Below are 15,188 nucleotides of genomic sequence, written 5' to 3' on the forward strand. Positions count from 1 at the left end.
TTAAATGAGTTAAGGGTTAGACATGACATTTTAAAAAATTGGGGCATAAAAAAGTGGAAACGATCAATAAGGTGGTTTTTGGTATGAGCACCGGTAAATCTCCTAGGCCTAATGGCTTCCCTGTAGATATTTTCCAAACCTTTTGGGATGATATGTAGTTTAGTATTTTTTAAGTGGTTAAAGAATATTTTATAAATAAGAGGATGCTCGAGGCTTTGAAACATACCTTCATTTCAATTATACCTAAGGGAGAAGGATCTCAAATTACCAAATTTTGTACCATATCCTTGTGTAATATCATATATAAAATTGTTACTTATGTGATTGTTGAAAGACCAAAGCCCCTACTTCAAAATATTATTTCTCTTGAATTTGGAGGCTTTATGTAAGGAAGAAAAACTCTTGATGGAGTAGTTATAGCACAGGAAATCATGCATTCACTCCCTCAGTCTAATACAAAAGGGATGTTTTATTAAACATTAATGTCTAAAGCATATGATAGAGTGGAGTGGGTATTTTTAGCTAAGATTTTGAATGCTTTTATTTTCTCTCAATTGTGGATAGATTGGGTGTTGATTTGTGTTTTCTCTTCTTCCTACTTGCTTCTTATCAATAGTATAGCTTCTTTTCCCTTAAAATCCTATCATGCTCCAAGGAAAGGAGATCATTTCTCCCCGTTTCTTTTCCCCATCTATGAAAAAGGTTGAGGTTGATTATTCACTCAAAAGAGAACTCAAAGATTATTAACTAGTGTTAAGGTTGGAGAGGAATTGTTTTCTCATCTGTAATTTGTAGATGACATTGGGCTTATGGGGGCTACATCTTGTTCTAAATCAAGGATAACTTTTGAGACTCTTCAAATGTATTTGTCAGTCTCTTATCAAGTTTTCAATGCTCAGAAATTATCAAGACAATTTTTTTCAATGTTGATCTTTGTCTTCAAAATCATATGCTTGATATCTTGGGCTTTTCTTTGTATTTTTTACCTCTTGATTACCTTAGGGTCCCTCTCCACTATAAAAAACTTCCTATGGCTATTTGGCATAGCCTTTTGGAGGTCATCAAGGCTGAAATTGGTCATTTATCTAATAAGTGGCTAAGCTAGGGGAATAAACTTACTTTTCTTCAATCAGTTATTCAAACTATGTCTATTTATAAGTTCTCTATTTTTTCTACCCCTACTTTAATTTCAAAATATCTTGAGAATATTGCAAGGAAAGTTTTTTGGACTGGTGCAAAAGACTCCTGAAAATGGGCTCTTGTCAGATGGGTTAAAATCACCCAGTTGTAGAATGTTGGTGGTCTTGGTCTTCAAAAGTGCTTCCCTTAACAAAAAATATGTAGTTAGAAACCTTTACTGGATGAAAATAAAATACTTTGGTAGGATTTATTTGGCTGATGTGAGTAGATATCCTTTGGAGGGTAACAATTCTCTAGCTTGGCAATTTTTAAAGCTAGGCTCCAAACTTGTCAATGAGGGTCTCTTTTGGATTTTTTTTATTAAGGAAAAAATGGGTTTTGAGGGGACTCTAAACCCCTTACAAATTTTTTTGAAGGGACCTTGTATCCTTAGATTATCACTAATCTGAAACCAAGAGAAGAATGTTGTCATACAATACAACAAATTTAACCAACAACCCAACATCAACGTAACAATAAAGAATAATCATTGAAGGATCAACGGAGAAAGGAGACAAGCTGAAGCCAAAAACCTTGAGGCTTAGACATACATAATCAAAGAGGTTTTCCAGGCACCCTCAACCATAACAATGGGTTTTGGAAAGGCTCTCATAACCTTAGCCTTGAGAATAATCAAAATTGAGAACATCATGCCCTCCAAGATTTCAACCTCAATAGCAGACAATGGAAAGAAATTCATAAAATGATCAGCCTTAGTTTGCAAGCTACCAAGAGATTTGGCACCATCTTCCTTCCAACAAAATATCCCAACATAAATCGTATGATCTAGATCCACATCAATAGGAGAAAGACAATCTTTAACACCAACCATCTCCACCTCTAAAGAAGATAGCACCTCTATAAGAGAAACCGGAGAAGCCAAGGATGCTGAGAGAGAAGAAAAAAAACCAAAACCATGAAGGAAAGAATGGAAAATCCAACAAAAGGGCCCACAAAGATAGATTCCACTATCACAGCCCACAAGAAAGGCCCATCAATCACCAATAGGGAGATAAAAATATTCAGCCATCCTCTTAGGAAAAATTATTTGTAAGAAAGGGTAAAAATATGAAATGGGAAATAAAGAGCAACACCCTCTAGAAAACTAGCCAAAGCTTTGGGAGACACGAAATTGATGAACATAGAGAAACAAAAAAGACTCCCAAAAAACATAACAAAAAAGACCCCAAAAAAAGGTCTCCAAAGAAGCATTAGGTTCTGAATCTAGCACAAAAGCCTACCCTCACAGGGACCAAAGAGACTTATAAGTAGCCCCAAATAAACTCAGCCCTCATAAGGCAACCATAGAAAGAGAAGGACAGAGGAAAAAAAAATACCCCTGGAATGAAACATCTAAAACAAAGAAAGAAACACTTCATGAAAGCTCCAAGAGGGTAAAATCGCCAAATAATCAAAGAGAGAAAGAAACACCATCTACTCCCCTAATATTGAGAAGGAACGGGGGACCACACATTCCAATAGAGGTAACTCCATAGTGGGAAAAAAATCAATCCAAAGGAAGAAGGAGCTAAGCCCCCCCAAACAGGGCCAACCACAACATGACCCTTGACCCCTTTACCAAATCCTCAGTAGCCACCATCGAAACCCTAAAATTGCTACTCTACCTACTTCCATGCACCATGGTTTTTTATAAAAAGACAATAACAACTCCTATGACAAGAAGAGAACCATGTGAAGCCACATTATAAAAGACAACCAAGGCCACAATCACATGTCAAGAAAGCACAAACACCAAGGGGAGAAACAACACAAATCATCCAAACAAGGTCAGCCTCCCCACCAACATTGACTCCAATACTAGACATCTCCATTTCCACAAACAAAACCAATGCTCCACATCTTCGCCTGCTCCATCCAAGATTCCAAATATTAGATTCAAAAGAGGGAAGGGAGGAGGGCATTAAAGTCACAAACCATCCTGCATCATCCATCTCTCCATCAGGATCACCATCTTCTTTCACAACCCTAGACGTCCTGGCACCGCGCATGCACTCACCCATTCAAAATCACTTTCTTCTCTTTTGGATTGTTGGTAAGGGAGAAAAGCTCTTTTTTGAATTAATTCTGGGGATCAACACCCTCCCATCATTGAATAATTCCATGTTACGCTTCTTGTTAAAGATGCTCTTGAATCTAAGGGTTGGGAAAATATTGAGCACTACTTAAAAAGAATGATAAAAGTTAGAATTATTGATATAAACAATTCAAAAATATTTCAGAATGACTTCTCCCTATTCCTCCTAAGTGTTTTGAGATAATTATAAATATCTTGTTTAATCACATTTTCATTGGTGGTGATTGGGAAGATGAAATCATTTGGGGGTGCAAATTATTAGCTGCCTTAATGGTTAAATAAGGTTATTCAGCTCTTATTGATGCATATCCTTTACCTACCCTCTACAATTTGGACTACTCTTTGATTTGGTAGTCAAAAGGGTAGCCTAAGACTAATTTTTTTGCTTGGTTGTTCATACATAAGGGAATTCTCACTTCTGAAAGCCTTAGATGAAGAGGGTTATAGGTCTTTCTAGATGTGTTTTATGTAAATCTCAAGAGGAAACTACAAACCACTTGATGTTTTATTGATCCTTTACTTGTATAATCTAGAAAAGATGGTTTTCTTCTCTTTTATGTAGCTTTTACATTAGATCGTGTGAGAAATTTTTAACCATAAATGTTTCAAATCACACTCTATGATTCATCATCTTTCAACTCCTTAAGATCTCTTGCATCCTGATGATTAATTACAAAGTGTGATTCAAAACATTGATGGTTAAAAATTGCTCACACAATCTAATCCCAAAGCTACATAGAATACGAGAATACAAGATTACAAGAATATGAGAGTATGAGAATATGAGTACGAGAATACATGTATGAGAAGAAGACCATGAGAATATTCCTTTAGGGTTAGGGTTATTCTTTGTTAGCCAACTTTGTATGTTGCCCTAAAATTACATGTTATACACGGTTGGAATGCATAAAGCATTGCAATTGTGTTGTACTGATTTATTGGATAATAAGAATAGATTGGATGGTTGTGTTTGGTATATGTAGCCCATCTCGGGTGAACCACATTAAATCTTTGTGTTATCTATGTTATGAATTTTTCTTCATCTTTTGTGTTTGTATCTGCATATAATTGTTAATTTATATTTTCTTCGGATCTGCCTAAACCCTAACAATTGGTATCAGAGATGTGTATTTCTATAAATTGGCAGGGACTTTCAAATTTGAGTGGGAGCAATGGAAGAAACCAAATTCAAGGTCAAGAAGTTCAATGAATGGAATCATCAATTATAGAAAATGCAGATAGAGGATTACCTGTATCAAAAGGATCTATGGCAGCCACTAGAAGGAAAGTCAAACAAACTGACCGTGATGTCAGATGAAGATTGGGATATTCTAGACAGAAAGGCACTAGGAACCATTCAGTTGTGCCTTGTATCGTCTGTAGCATTTAATTTATCAAAAGAAACAATGACTTCAGATCTAATGGCGACACTAGCTAAACAATATGAGAAACCCTCATCTTCGAATAAGGTATTTCTTATGAAGCATTTCTTTAATATGAAAATAAGTGAGAGACGATTTGTAGAAGATCATTTAAATAAATATAATACAATTACTAGCCAATTGACTTCTGTAAAAGTTAACTTTGATGAAGAGGTTAGGGCTCTCTTAATTTTATGTTCTTTGTGAGAAAACTGGAATAGCTTAGTTATGGCTGTAAGTAACTCTGTCTCTAGTTGGAATACTTTGTAATTTGATGATGTTGTTGGTGTTATCCTAAATGAGGAAATGCAACAGAAAAGCATAGGTGAGACTTCAACTTCATTAGGTGTTGTCTTGAATGTAGACAATAGGGGAAGATCAAAGAAAAGAGGAAAAGGCCCTGGGTGTGAGAAATCAAAGAAAGAACATTCTCAATCTAGAGGAAGAAAGGATTATTGGTACTACAAAAAGCTAGGACATTTAAAGAAAGATTACTGGTCTCAAAAAAATAAATAAGGAGATAGAAATGAAGATGATAGTAAGGAATATAATGTTGCAAGTAATACTTTACAAGATGCCTTGATTTCATGTTTAGATAATGTTAATGATTCTTGGGTAATAGATTTAGGGGCTTCATTTCATGTCACACCTCATAAATAATATTTTCTAGATTATGTTCAAGGTGATTTTGCACAAGTATATTTAGGTGATGATGAGCCCTGTCAGATTGTTGGAAAAGGTAAGATAAAAATAAAGTTGTTGAATAGAAATGACTGGTTGTTGCTGGAGGTAAGCCATGTTCCTAATTTAAGAAAAAATTTAATTTCTGCAGGTCAACTGGGCAGTGAAGGTTGCATAGTTACCTTTACAAACAATTTTTAGAAGGCCACTAAAGGTGCATTAGTATTAGCTAAAGGTGAAAAGGTAGGCACATTGCATTTATCTACTGGTAATACTTATTCTACCTTAGTTTCTACAGAAAAAGTTGTTGCAAGGACAACTATAATAGATGTTGCAAGGATAGATTCAAAATTGTGGCACCATAGACTTGGGCACATTAGTGAGAATGGGATGAAGATGCTTCACTCTAAAAATTTGTTGCCAGGGTTGAAGCATATTTAATTATAAATTTTTGGAAATTGTGTTTATGGTAAACAGAAAAGTGTCAGATTTCTCAAGGTTGGGAAAGAGAAGAGTGAGAAATTAGAGCTTGTGCATTTAGATGTATGGGGATTGGCTTAGATATCATCTCTTGGTGGATCTTGTTATTATGTTATTTTTATACATGATGCAAATAGAAAACATGGGTATATTTCCTAAAATAAAAATCAGATGTTTTTGAAACTTTTAAGAAATAGAAAGCTTTGGTTGATAATGAGAGAGGCAAAAAGTTGAAGTGTCTCAAATCTGATAATGGAGGCAAGTAGTGTAGGAAATAATTTAAAGACTACTGTTCTTTCAATGGACTCCAAAGGCATAAAATAGTTCCACAAACCCCAAAAGAAAATGGTTTGTCTGAGAGAATCAATAGGACCATCATGGAGCGTGCAAGGAGCATGAGATTGCCTGTTGGACTGCCCCTACAATTTTGGGTAGATGTTGTACATATTGTTGTTTATTTGATAAATAAAGGACCTTCAAATCCTTTGGATGGTGGTATTCTAGAGGAGGCATGGACTTGTAAAAAGGTAAACTATTTGTTTCTAAAAAAACTTTGGTTGTGAAGCTTTTGTCCATGTTGATAAAGAAAAAAAAACCAAGCTTGATGCTAAATCTTAAAAATGTACCTTCATTGGATATGGATGTTAGAATAAATGAAAGTCCCGAAGACACTAAGAGGGGGGAGTGAATCAGTGTCTAACCAGTTAGCAATAGATTTAACCTTATTAAGAACTTTGCATCCCAAAATAGTGTACTGGTAAATAAGAATTAATATAGTAAACATGAGCAATAGAGACATCAAAGAAAACACACCATAACACAATATATTTAACGAGGAAACCCAGTATGGGAAAAACCTCGGTGGGATTTGTGACCCACAATATTCACTCACTGGCCAATGAATAAATATTACTTACAATGAGGGGCCTACACATGCAAGAAGGCTAGCAGCCTAGAGCTCACTGCTCAATCACAAAACAAAAGTCTCATTGACTTACAAAATAGATTATGAAAATCCAATACAATGTACTGCTTCAGATCAACATCAACTATTCCAGGTTTAGTACCAGTTTAAGATTAGTCCATTACCAAAACCTTTGCTATCAACTATACAAAAATATCAACTTTCATGTATCATCCTTTCTCCCATGCTACATAGTCAATACATATTCAAAATGACCTATAAGATCTCATAGATATATATGAGTTTTTTACAATATGCCATATCAGCTTTTATAAAAGATAAAACAATAAACAAAAGTTTATTCCATTTTGGCTTGAGTGTCGGTATCCACTATTGTCGTTGGTGGTGAAGTGCCTGTCGGTGAATCTAGAAGTCTATTTGCGGTGTCGGTAACTACCGGTGGGTTGACAGATGATTGCCAGTTGGTTGCCAGTTGGTTGCTATCAATGACAACATTAAATATTCTCATAAGAGTGTAGAATGCCAACAATCTCCCCCATTGGCATTGATGGCAACACTCATGAGAAAAATCTAAAAACTGTTCCAAAAACTGAAGTCCAAAAATTTTCCAAAAAGATGTGCTCCCCTTGAGAAAATGATCTCCTCTAAATAATCATTTTTCTCTCCACTACTCCCCTTTGACATCAATGACAAAGGTTGTCAAAAATTGTCAAACGAGTCCTAAACTTTCACCTCAAGTTCTGTAACCCGTTGGTTACAATCTGAAAGATATCTGCTAAAACCAAATTAAGACTCTGCATAAACCTTTGGTTGCAATTTAAGGTTGCCTTAGTCTATTGGATCGTGCTAGTGAGATGATGCATGTGCTCTTCCGATGATCATTCTCCTTGAAGTAATGCCTTGGATATTTCCATTCTAGGAGAGATAAGATTGTCCAATTTTGGACCAAGTTTATATTTAAGTTCTCTGGCATTAGACTTAATCCTTGCCTTTTATTTCTCAAGTTTCTCTAGTTTTTCTTCAAAGCCTGCCATTTCTCGCTCAAAAATTGATATGTGGCCAGATGAGCCAATTATGTTATCAGCTATGTCTTCAATTTCTTTCTAAATTTTACTGATTTCCTTGTCTACATCTTTGTCAGAATGTGTGGTTTGCATGTTTCTCTGTACAACTCTTTGTATTCCAAAATTGTAGAGTTCAGTGTAGGTAATAATGTATTCATGTGTTCTGTGAACTTCTTTATGGTGTCATCAAAGAGTTTTTTCTTCTCCTTTCCAACTCTATCCTTTATTGTATCCTCATTCACTTTATCAATCGTTATTACATTGTTAGCAATAAATTCAGACAATGTGTCCAATTTACCTAAAGAATCATTAAAATGATCTATGCTAAATTTTGGTGCAATCAACTTCAGAATTGGTATGGTGTTATCAATTTCCTTGTAGGCCAAAGCATTGCAATCCGTTATCTTTTTGATTGAATCCAGGATTACCTTTGTTACATTAGTACATCTGAATTCACTTGATGATGTGTTGGATGACTGACCAATTGCCTTTATTATCTCTGTGCTTCTATTAGTTGTAGCCATTTTGCTTGTATTTACCTCTGGTGGATCGGTCTATTTTTGCATCTCAACTAGCGAGGGTTTCTTAGACTTCTTTGATGTCATAGTGATTGTTAGTTTCTCTGCCATGGTATGTACCTCTGCCTCAGTAGGTTTATCTATATGCTCAACTGTTGGTATCTCAGTCTGCGGTGGCCTTGTGCCAGCATCTATACCTTCAGTATTCTTCCCAATATCCAATGGTTGCTCTATTTGTAATTATTGCTATGTTTGGGTTGGGATCTCAACCTCAACAGTCTCTACCAATTTTTCTGCCATGTTGCCATAGTCAATATTAACATCCTTAACCTCTGCACTATCCTTGTCCATAGCAATATTCACTTTTTGAGTGTCCACATTCATGGTGAATAGTATCTCAGAATTAGGATTAGTGTCATCATGTGTGACACCTTCAGTGTCAGTAACCGGTGGATCATCAGTATGTACCAGTGCAATATCCAAAGGTGGTAGTAAATTGTCAGTGATTTTGATGTTTGGAATACCACCAACTTTACCTTTCCCTTTGTCCTTATCCTTATGATACACTTTGAATTTTTACTCCGTCCAATTCATTTCCTCTTGTTTTTCCTTCTCCACAAAGAATATATACTAGTTATCAACAATTTCATCTGCAATCTCTTCTACTCTACCTGCCATTAAACTTACTTTCTAGTGACCACTGGCAAAAACATATCGGTTAGCCTGTGATATTAGTTCATCAATTTCCTCTTTTGAGTTTACCAAATGTATAGCTAGAAGTTTTTCAACTTGTAGTTTCTTATCCAATTCCATCACTGCAATCCTTTTTCCCTCCAATCTCCTAGATAGATCATTGGGTAAGTCATCCACTACTTCAATTAAAACCTTTTTGTATATATCTAGATGTAAAATTATACTGTTCTCAATGCTTTCCTTGTCTGGATCATTGAATGTGTTATACAGTTCGTGTACATTGTCCAAACTTCCATCATCAGTTATTTCATTTAGTAAATCATTTAAAGAAGGGGTGAGAGGTTGTTGTTTCTTCTTTGGTGTTAATTTCTTTGGTGGTCCCCTTACTTCCTGTTGTTTCTTCCTTAAAGTCCTTGTTCTATTTGGTGAAGGAGAGGGTAACGGTGAAGCTTTTCTCTTCCTCTCAACTCTCTTGAACTCTACTAGTTTCTCAATGTCAGAAGATGTGCCAATCGATGAAATGTGTGCCTCTGGTTGCAGTCCTTCCAGCTCACTAGCTAATATCCCACTGATGTTCATTATATTTTCTTTGATTTCTTGTACCTTCTTTGATGCATCCCTAATATATTTTTCTCTTTTCTTCCTTTGCTTCATTACTTTCAATAGTTTCAGTGTTGGCAAATGCACACTCTAATGAGATATTGTAGGTGATTGAAGGTTTTGTCATTGATGGCAACCTTACAATCCTATGACAACGACAAGGCAATTTACCAGCACTGGCAAGGTCAGACTTTACACTGGCACATAGACCACCGACACTAGCAGTGAAAGGAAGCATACCGACACAGAAGCTGACAAGAATTTTGTTTATAATATATTTTGTTAATTATTGTAAAATCATTGTAAGATGACTTGGCAAGTTGTAAAATGACTCATATATATAAGAGTTCATTGTAGAACATTGTGTTACTATTTACTAAGTTGTCATTAGTTTTATGTCCAAAGTCATCCTATATACTCTAGTTGGTTAATACTACCGAAATATTTAGTCGGTAAGTACTAAGGCTGTCGGTTATAGAAGAATAGCTAGTCACCGAGATGAGAAATACCAAGCTGCCTACCAAGTAAATTTCCTATGCCTACCGAGCAGCAAAGAAGGTATACCGAGTTAATCTGAACCGAGTGGAAACATGTTACCAGATTCAATGAACCTAGACACATATGTGGAAATGTATTACAAGATTCGAGAATAGGGAACCGTTATCACATAGGAAATTGCATTCAAAGATTTTGTATGATTTTGAGGAAGTTTATCCAATGAAATAATTTCTATGTTTATTCATTCGATAAAACATGTTTGTATGATCGATGTATGAACAAGATCACCATCTCAGAGATCTATATATACGAAGTAATTTGAGTATCTAATATAGAGGGAAGAATGATGTTTTGAAAATGAAAATCATGAGAAAAGATAAGATGTGAAGAGTGACAGAGATATTCAGAGGTCACCGAGAAGGTTTTTTAGAAAACAATTTAAGGGACAAAATATATAGAAGAGGTCATCGAGTTGATTTATCAATTACTGAGGGATGCTATGAGCAAGGTAATTTCATATTGAGCACATAGAGTCTGCTATAACATTTCAGATGTAAAGTTGTAGATATTTTGTAAATATTTTTTATTGAATCATTTGAGTTGTAATAGAAACCTTTAACAGGGTTAAAGACTCTAACAGTCTATAAATTGTAAGGCCTTTAACTAGGTACAACATTTTGTAAAAGTTTATGTAAAATCCTTTAGCAAGGTAGATCTAAAGATCTTGATACTCCTAACACGGTAAGCTATCAGAAATAGCTAAACATGTAGCTCTCACCAAGCAACCTTTATTATTGCAATAGCGAAGTTGTGGGTGCCATCCCCACCACAGTTTTTCTCTCTAACAAAGAGTTTCTGCATAACCAAAATATTTGAGTTATGGAGTGAAATGTGTATGGATGTTATTTCTATGATTATGTTTTAGCATTATATATTATGAGATCAGCTATACACAGTTTATGTTTATCAGTAAGATTGTTTCTGAAGAAAAGTTTTGAAGTACCGATTCACCCCTCCCCTCTCAGTATATTAGCTTTCGTAGTTGGACCTAACAATTGGTATTAGAGTTGTACTCTTGGAAAAGGGTTTTACAGCCTAAAGATAAAGATCTTAGCAATGGAAGGCTATAAACAATCACGTAGAATTGTGAATCTTCAAGAAGAATTGGATCATGCTAATCAAGTGATTACAGACATGCAGAGACAAATGTAAAAATCACTGAAAGTCAGAAGAATATTGTCTGATGATTTATAGGTCTCACAAGAGTTGGTGGAACAAATTGAGACATCATCTAAGAACAACATATCAGAAGAGTTTGAAGAAATGATTGTAGAATTGAAAGAAAAGAATAAAGCACTGAATGATCAGCTAAAAGCAATGAGAAGTGAACATGAGTATTTAAGCACACAGATGACTGAAAATCTTGATGCATTGAGAACAACTGAAGATAACATAAGAGATATAGAAAGAGAAAAATAACAGCTAGAAGCATTTGTGTCTGAAAAGAATGATGAAATCACAAGGATGACTGGAATTCAACATAATCTGTCTGATCAATTGGGTTATGCACATCATGAAGAAAATCTAAAAGAAAATGAGAATCAAGCATTGAAACTTGAATTATCAATATTGACCGATGAACTTGAAGCAGATAAGAAGTCAAAAGAAACACTGAAGAAAAGTTATGAAGCATCAAGAATGTTGGATGAGCAACTAAACATAAGATCACCCAACAAATTTGTCGGACTCAGTTACAAAAGAAACAACTATACGGACAAAGGAATCAACACCACTGAGAAAGGAGAATCATCAAAGAAGGAAGGAAACAAAGATAAGTTGAAAGATAAGAAGGCTATTTGCAATTAGTGTGGAAAACAAGGACATATTGTCAACATGTGCCGAATTAGAAAAGGTAAGCAATCGAATGTCACTAGGTCTGATGGTTATTATTACAATTGCAATAAGTTTCACCCATCTAATCAATGTAGGACAAAGTTTGTTAGCAATTATCAGAAGGAAAAATTCAAGGGGTTTTGCAAAAACTACAATATATATGGACACTAACTGAGAAGTGTTGGTTTAAGCAGAAAAACTATATGTGGTCTTCACAGCGAGCAAATACTAGAAGCTACCGAACTCACACAAATCTTAACCGACAATATACTGCAGTACCATGGGATTACAATACAAGGATATGGTGTGAATGTTGTGGAAGGTATGGACATATAAGTGCAAACTGTATGATAAGGTTTGGAATGAACAACAGGAGATCATGGAGAAATCCTGGAATGGCATGTTTTCATTGTCACAAAGTTGGACACTTGGCTAAAGATTGCAGAGATCAACCCAAAGGAGATATTGAAGAGATAAGAATCAAATTAAAAAAAATCTAGAAAAAGAAGGAAAATGGGTCAAATAATGAAGAAAACACCTTACCTACCAAGTTACGTGCATCTACTTTGAATTAATCACAAAGGTATGAAGGGACTACGTTTTCACAAGGTTAGATCTTAACAATTCCTATTTAATCATGTACACAATTCCACAATCTGCATACCTAAGATGCAATGACATTTTTAAATTCTATCTAGTCTTTTGAAGTACCAGAGAAGTCGGTATATGCATTAACCTGTCTAGTTGGTAAAAGCATATAAGGAAGATAGTCGGTTTAGTGGAACTGAGTGCATTTAATGCTTATCTTACCTAACTGCATGAAGCCTGATAAGGTAAAGGGTGTATTTAAAGTTCTTTGTGCATCATTTTACACTTACCAGTTTTCAAAGAGAAGAGTTAAGCGAATCAAAGGCGATCAAATATTTCCAGAGCGAATTTCAAGGTATTTTCACACAAACTTAAACGCATTATCAAGCAAGTTAACCGGTCAATATCAGTTGTGAATATTTACATTATATTTACTAAGTCAAAAGTGTTTTCTGGTTAGTTGAAACCCTAAGCTATTTTGATACTAGAAATCCAAGTTTGAAATGGCTCCCAAGATGCAGAAACTTGTTGTAGATGAGACTATTGAGAAGCCCTCACTAAAGTATTCCTTACCTCCCAAAGTGGCATCCGAACCCGATGAGAAAAATGCATTCTCTCTTATTCTGGATAGGGTTCTATTGGTTGAAGATGTCATATTTTATACTAAGTTCCATGTTGAAGAGCTAGGTCATACCGAAATTAAGGACATGTATGATGAATTATGCACCGATGGAATCCTGAATAGTAAGTTTGAGTATATCAAAGTTAAGGGATTGACCGAAGCCCTAACCTATCCTCGAGTTTTCAAACCTCAATGGGTCAAATTTGTCTTGAGTAGAGTGCATGATGACTTTATGTGGTTAGAGGATAAACCGTTCAAGATCACTAAGAAGATTATTCACATAATAACCGGATACCCTATATTCGACCATGCTCGAGCACAAAAGATGATTTCACAGAAGGAATTGATAACTTTAACCAGAGTTGAGTCTGATTGGAGAGGTCTTAAGTTGAATAATGTAATAGATGCAGAACTAAAGTTTGCAATTAGAGTCATTGGTTATTGTTTCTTCCAATCGGTAAGAGAAAATAGTGTACCGTGTGCAGCTATAGATTTGGCCTATAAAATTGTGAAAAAGGGCATGAAAATTGATTTATGTGAAGTATTGTTGAAGAATCTTTTTGAAAATCTCAACACAATAAGGAAATCTAAGAAGAATAACACTGCTAACACACTAAATTTTGGGTCACTCTTAGTGTGTATGTTCTTCTATTTTCAGAAGTTCTTTCCTTCAGTCGGTAACATCATTTGGGAATTACACCGACCAATCACCCATAAAATAAATGATTTTATCAATCAGCTAGGTGATAATTTCAATCAGCAGTTAGAACTTCAGAATGACGAGCACAAAATAAGGATGGATATCATGACTCTTCAAACATTATTTATTCCCCATTTTCATCCGTTCAAGAGCAGATCAACTGAGCTACACAATTATCCACTCAAACAGAGGGAAGCACTTTAGATGGTTTGATTTCACGGTTAGCTGATATTATAGCTCAGAATTCTTTAATGGAAAGTGTCAAGGATGCACTTGTCAACACTCTCAAAGATGCTCGTACTAAGTATAAATCTATTTTTGACCAGTTGCCCCCACCTAATGGTAACTAGTTTTGATGTTTGTCAAAAAGGGGGAGTGTACCAAGTATACACAGTATCTGAGTGTACAGAGTTTATACTATCTACTGAGTATACAGAGTATCTGAGTGTACAAAGTTTTATACTATCTACCGAGTGTACATATGACATTGACATGGGGAGCATGGAACATTAGGAGCATGCAAATCAAGTTATGTACAACATATTGATAAGGGGAGTATGTATTTGAAGTATGTATTTGAACAAATGTATATACTGTCATTTCAGTCAAATTTTGTAAGTATATAGATTTTGTGTTATGACTTTGAAAGGAGTTTTGTCAAACATACCAAACTAATGTCAAAAGGGGAGATTGTTACTATTTACTAAGTTGTCATTAGTTTTATGTCCAAAGTCATCCTATATACTCTAGTCGGTTAATACTACCGAAATATTCAATCGGTAAGTACTAAGGCTGTCGGTTATAGAAGAAAGGCTAGTCACCGAGATGAGAAATACCGAGCTGCCTACCGACCAACAAAGAAGGTATACCAAGTTAATATAAACTGAGTGGAAACGTGTTACCAGATTCAATGAACCTGAACACATATGTGGAAATGTGTTACAAAATTCGAGAACATGGAACTGTTATTACATAGGAAATTGCATTCAAAGATTTTGTATGATTTTGAGGATGTTTATCCAATGAAATAATTTCTATGTTTATTCATTCATTAAAACATGTTTGTATGATCGATGTATGAACAAGATCACCATCTCAGAGATCTATATATATGAAGTAATTTGAGTATCTAATATAGAGGGAAGATTGATGATTTGAAAATAAAAATAATGAGAGAAGATAAGATGTGAAGAGTGATAGAGATATTCAGAGGTCACCGAGAAGGTTTTTC

This window comes from Cryptomeria japonica, chromosome 9 (assembly GCF_030272615.1).
Source record: "Cryptomeria japonica chromosome 9, Sugi_1.0, whole genome shotgun sequence".
Lineage (NCBI taxonomy): Eukaryota > Viridiplantae > Streptophyta > Pinopsida > Cupressales > Cupressaceae > Cryptomeria > Cryptomeria japonica.